This window comes from Triticum dicoccoides, chromosome 4A, assembly GCF_002162155.2.
Source record: "Triticum dicoccoides isolate Atlit2015 ecotype Zavitan chromosome 4A, WEW_v2.0, whole genome shotgun sequence".
Taxonomy (NCBI): domain Eukaryota; kingdom Viridiplantae; phylum Streptophyta; class Magnoliopsida; order Poales; family Poaceae; genus Triticum; species Triticum dicoccoides.
The window spans coordinates 616,321,599-616,327,248 of NC_041386.1; positions in this window are offsets into that span (position 1 = coordinate 616,321,599).

Consider the following 5,650-nt stretch of genomic DNA (forward strand, 5'->3'; position numbering starts at 1 on the left):
GTAACTATAAATACCCTGTGTGGGACTGTCGCCATGGTCGTGTTCTCCTTCGGGATAATTGGCCCCGACCCACCTTGTCATGTGGGACCCCATGACGGGTCGCCAAAGAAAGCTGAAAGTGCGGTGTCAATGGGCTACATCGATGGGCCACTGCATTGCCTTGTGCTGCGAGTGATTGTGACCATTGTGCGTGTCATGTAGGGCCCTTCTAGGTGGTATTCTTGGGCATTGACATGACTGATGATGAAGATTGTGTTGCACATGTGTGTGTGTCCTTGCCGGTGTCAAGTGACCAGAGCAAGTCATGCTCAGATTTTGAGTGGAGCGATATGTGCTCTAGTCTATAACTTGCACCTGATGCATTCATCGACTCAATGCCCTCCATCCTCGTTGAAAATGCACTTCACTTCATGCTTACACATAATGACGATGATAGTGTAGAAGTTCTCAAATATGACTTGAGCTCTAATTGCTTATCGCTGATTGATGCGCCATTGTTGGGGGTTGTCATTAGCGGTTCCCCTATCCTCATGGCGATGGAGGATGGAAGTTTGGGGTTTGCACATGTGGACATGGTAACCCTCAACATGTGGTCAAGACAATTGGATTCTAATGGATTTGCATCATGGACTATGCCTAGAGTCGTCGAACTCATGAATCTTATCCCTATTCAAAATCCAACCAAAAGGCTTAGACTGATTGGATCTGTGGAGGGCAGTGATATTAACTGCGGACATTGGCATCTATGAGGTTAATATCACGACACTACAATGGAAGAAGCTATGGAGGAGAGAGAAATTCCGTCATTTGATTCCATACATGAGTTTCTACAGTCCACCACGTGCATCTATATGTCATTTTTTTATTTGGAACAATTCTTATATAAAATACTAATACATTAGTTAATGTATAATTAGATTAGTGATGATCACATAGAAAGTTATGTATTTCATATGTGCACGAACAAACTTCCAGTAATATATTTCATTTGTGCTCGATCAAACTTCAAGTAATATGGATCCTCGAATGTTACACCTATTATGCTTATGTCTACTTAATTGGAAATTTTATCATAGCATCCCCTTTTTGGAATCACACGAACACATTTATATTTACAGAATGGTCGAGACCTTGTGATGTAGCCACTAGTAGAAAACAAGGCTTTGGTTGGGGCCTGGCCAGCCCATTAGTCCCGGTTCAGTCACGAACCAGGGCCCATGGGGGGCATGCGTCCTGGTTCGTGCGCCCAGTGGGCCGGCCGGGCCTCATGGGGCATTGGTCCCGGTTCGTCTGGACCCATTTGTCCCGGTTCCAAGCACGAACCAAGACCAATGGCCCTCGCTCCTGGCCCACAGTCATTGGTCCCGGTTCGTGGCTGGAACCGGGACAGAAGGGGGGACATTAGTCCCGGTTCCAGCCACGAACCGGGACCAGTGAGTTGCCTATATATACCCCATCGCCGCAGCAGAACACTCCACACTGCTCTGCTTTTTCTGGCCGGCGAGGGGAGTGCTTTGTGGTGCTCTAGCTCACCTCCTATGCACATGAGGTGTTTGATGAAATGCCACACTAGTTAAGCTTTCACCTCTCGAAGCTCGACCTCCAAGCTCCATTTTACCCGAGATTTGTCTAGATTTAGCAGTCCGTCACGTCCCTTCCCCGTCTTCACCGCCGTCGGTCGCCCGCGCCGATCTCGTCGCCGGCACCACCGTGGTGAGCTTCTTGTTCTTATCTTCTTTCTGAAAGAAAAAAAAATACTTACTTTAGATAGATACTTTTCTATTTTTCTTACTTTTATTATTGCTTGTTATTATATAGTGCAATGGTTTTGGTATCCGCCCCCGTCGGCCCTCGTCCTGGCTATGAGTCAAATGTCGTATATATTATCTTTTATAAATATTTGGTTCATTTATTGTTTATGACAATTATGCCGACCAACGTGACATAGATTTTATTTATCTAGGAGGTATGTGAACCAGAAATTCCAACCGACCCTATTGTCGAGAGGTTAAATTTAGTTGAAGAAGAAAACAATTACTTGAAGGAAAAAGTAAAAAAAATTGAGCAGGAGAAGATGATATTGGAGTTGCATGTTGCGGATGTCGTCGATGATCACAAGATCAAGATGGACGTGATACGTCTCCAACGTATCTATAATTTTTGATTGCTCCATGCTATATTATCTACTGTTTTGGACATTATTGGGCTTATTATCCACTTTTATATTATTTTTGGGACTAACGTATTAACCAGAGGCCCAGCCCAGAATTACTGTTTTTTGCCTGTTTTAGGGTTTCGAAGAAAAGGAATATCAAACGGAGTCCAAACGGAATGAAACCTTCAGGAACGTGATTTTCTCAACGAATAAGACCAGGGAGACTTGGACCCTGCGTCAAGAAAGAAAAGAGGAGGCCACGATGTAGGAGGGCGCGCCCACCCCTACCAGGCGCGCCCTCCACCCTCGTGGGCCCCCTGTTGCTCCACCGACGTACTCCTTCCTCCTATATATATCCACGTACCCCCAAACGATTAGATACGGAGCCAAAAACCTAATTCCACCGCCGCAACTTTCTGTATCCACGAGATCCCATCTTGGGGCCTGTTCCAGAGCTCCGCCGGAGGGGGCATCGATCACGGAGGGCTTCTACATCAACACCATAGCCCCTCCGATGAACTGTGAGTAGTTTACCTCAGACCTACGGGTCCATAGTTAGTAGCTAGATGGCTTCTTCTCTCTTTTTGGATCTCAATACAATGTTCTCCCCCTCTCTTGTGGAGAACTATTCGATGTAATCTTCTTTTGCTGACCGATGAATTGTGGGTTTATGATCAAGTCTATCTATGAATAATATTTGAATCTTCTCTGAATTCTTTTATGTATGATTGGTTATCTTTGCAAGTCTCTTCGAATTATCAGTTTGGTTTGGCCTACTAGATTGATCTTTCTTGCAATGGGAGAAGTGCTTAGCTTTGGGTTCAATCTTGCGGTGTCCTTTCCCGGTGACAGTAAGGACAGCAAGGCACGTATTGTATTGTTGCCATCGAGGATAACAAGATGGGGTTTTCTTCATATTGCATGAGTCTATCCCTCTACATCATGTCATCTTGCTTAAGGCGTTACTCTGCTTTTACCTTAATACTCTAGATGCATGCTGGATAGCGGTCGATGAGTGGAGTAATAGTAGTAGATGCAGGCAGGAGTCGGTCTACTTGTCTCGGACGTGATGCCTATATACATGAGCATACCTAGATATTCTCATAACTATGCTCAATTCTGTCAATTGCTCAACAGTAATTTGTTCACCCACCGTAGAATACTTATGCTCTCGAGAGAAGCCACTAGTGAAACCTATGGCCCCCGGGTCTATCATCATCATATTGATCTCCTACTACTTAGTTATTTACTTTCTATTTACTTTGCCTTTATTTTACTTTGCATCTTTATCATAAAAATATCAAAAATATTATCTTATCATATCTATCAAATCTCACTCTCGTAAGTGGCCTTATAGGGACTGACAACCCCTATTTGCGTTGGTTGCGAGGATTTATTTGTTTTGTGCAGGTACAAGGGACTCGCGCGTAGCCTCCTACTGGATTGATACCTTGGTTCTCAAAAACTGAGGGAAATACTTACACTACTTTGCTCCATCATCCCTTCCTCTTCAGGGAAAACCAACGCAGTGCTCAAGAGGTAGCAAGAAGGATTTCTGGCGCCGTTGCCGGGGAGGTCTAGGCAAAGTTAACATACCAACTACCCATCACATACCCTTATCTCCCGCATTACATTATTTGCCATTTGCCTCTCATTTTCCACTTCACCCTTGCCGTTTTATTCGCCCTCTCTCTCTATCCTCCCTCTCCCTCTCTATTTGCCTCTTTTTACCCGCTTGCTTTTTGTTTGCTTGTGTGTTAGTTTGTTTGCTTGTCGTTATGGCTTGTCCCTTATCTTCTCCGTTGTCTCCCGAGAATGAAATTCTAAATTTTAAGCAAAGGGAGGGTGAAAATCTAAAAGATGCTTGGTATAGAATTTGCAATGCTCAAAATAGATCTACTAGGAAGCAATCTACTACCATTCTCCTTCGCAATTTTTATGTAGGCATTACTCCTTGGCACCGTTATGTTCTTGATACTATTACCGGAGGGAACTTTTTGGGTAGCCATACTTTTGATTCTTATAATGCTATGTTAGATTTATTTGGCTCACCCCCTCTCTTGGTTAACGGAACTATATTAACTTTGGAGCATGTAATGCAAAGGCTTGAAATTATTGAAAATAAGGTTACCACCGTAGAGTTAATTGCAAATTTGGATAAAAAGATCCACAGCCGAATCTCTCAATATGGATCTAAAGTAGGAGTTACTTTGAAAAATATTAAAGAAAAGGAACCCATAGTTAATGAGAAAATAAATCACGATTCCACTAGGATCGATAAACTTGAGGGTATTATCACCAACTTGGGAACCTCTTTTTCTTCCGTAAAGAATACTCCAAGTCCTCCCACTAAAATTGCCAAGCTTATGTATGTTCCTAAAAATAAGGGTGAATCCTCTAATAAGGAAAATGCGGATCTCAAATCTATAAGTATTCATCCCAATCTTCTTGCTATCATTAAGGAACCATTCGTTACAAATGAATTTTTCGATCTTGTGCCTAAAAGTTTGATAATTAATAAAAATAAAGAAATTCCTAAAGATGGTAGATGCCTAATTGAAGAATTGCCTACCAAAGATGGCAATACCTAGATCTATTCTTGCTTGTTATGCCTAGCTAGGGGCGTTAAACGATAGCGCTTGTTGGGAGGCAACCCAATTTTATCTTTATTCCTTGCTTTTTGCTCCTGTTTAGTAATAAATAATTTATCTAGCCTCTGTTTTGGTTGTGTTTTTTTGTGTTTAATTAGTGTTTGTGCCAAGTAGAACCGTTGGGAAGACTTGGGGAAAGTCTTGCTGAACTTGCTGTAAAAACAGAAACTTTAGCGCTCACGAGAACTGCTGTCATTTTTATTTGGAAAGCGATATTTAGTTAATTCTTTTTGCAGATGATTAATAGATAAATTCCTCACGTCCGGAAATTTATTTTAGAATTTTTGGGGTTCCATATCTTGCGCTAGCTACAGATTACTACAGACTGTTCTGTTTTTGACAGATTCTGTTTTTCTTGTGTTGTTTGCTTATTTTGATGAATCTATGGCTAGTAAAATAGTTTATAAACCATAGATAAGTTGGAATACAGTAGGTATAACACCAATATAAATAAAGAATGAGTTAATTACAGTACCTCGAAGTGGTTTTTTATTTTCGTTCTCTAACGGAGCTCACGAGATTTTCTACTTTAAGTTTTGTGTTGTGAAGTTTTCAAGTTTTGGGTAAAGATTTGATGGATTATGGAACAAGGAGTGGCAAGAGCCTAAGATTGGGGATGCCCATGGCACCCCCCAAGATAATCTAAGGACACCTAAAAGCCAAAGCTTGGGGATGCCCCGGAAGGCATCCCCTCTTTCGTCTACTTCTATCGGTAACTTTACTTGGAGCTATATTTTTATTTACCACATGATATGTGTTTTCCTTGGAGCGTCTTGTATGATTTGAGTCTTTTCTTTTAGTTTACCACAATCATCCTTGCTGTACACACCTTTTGAGAGAGCCA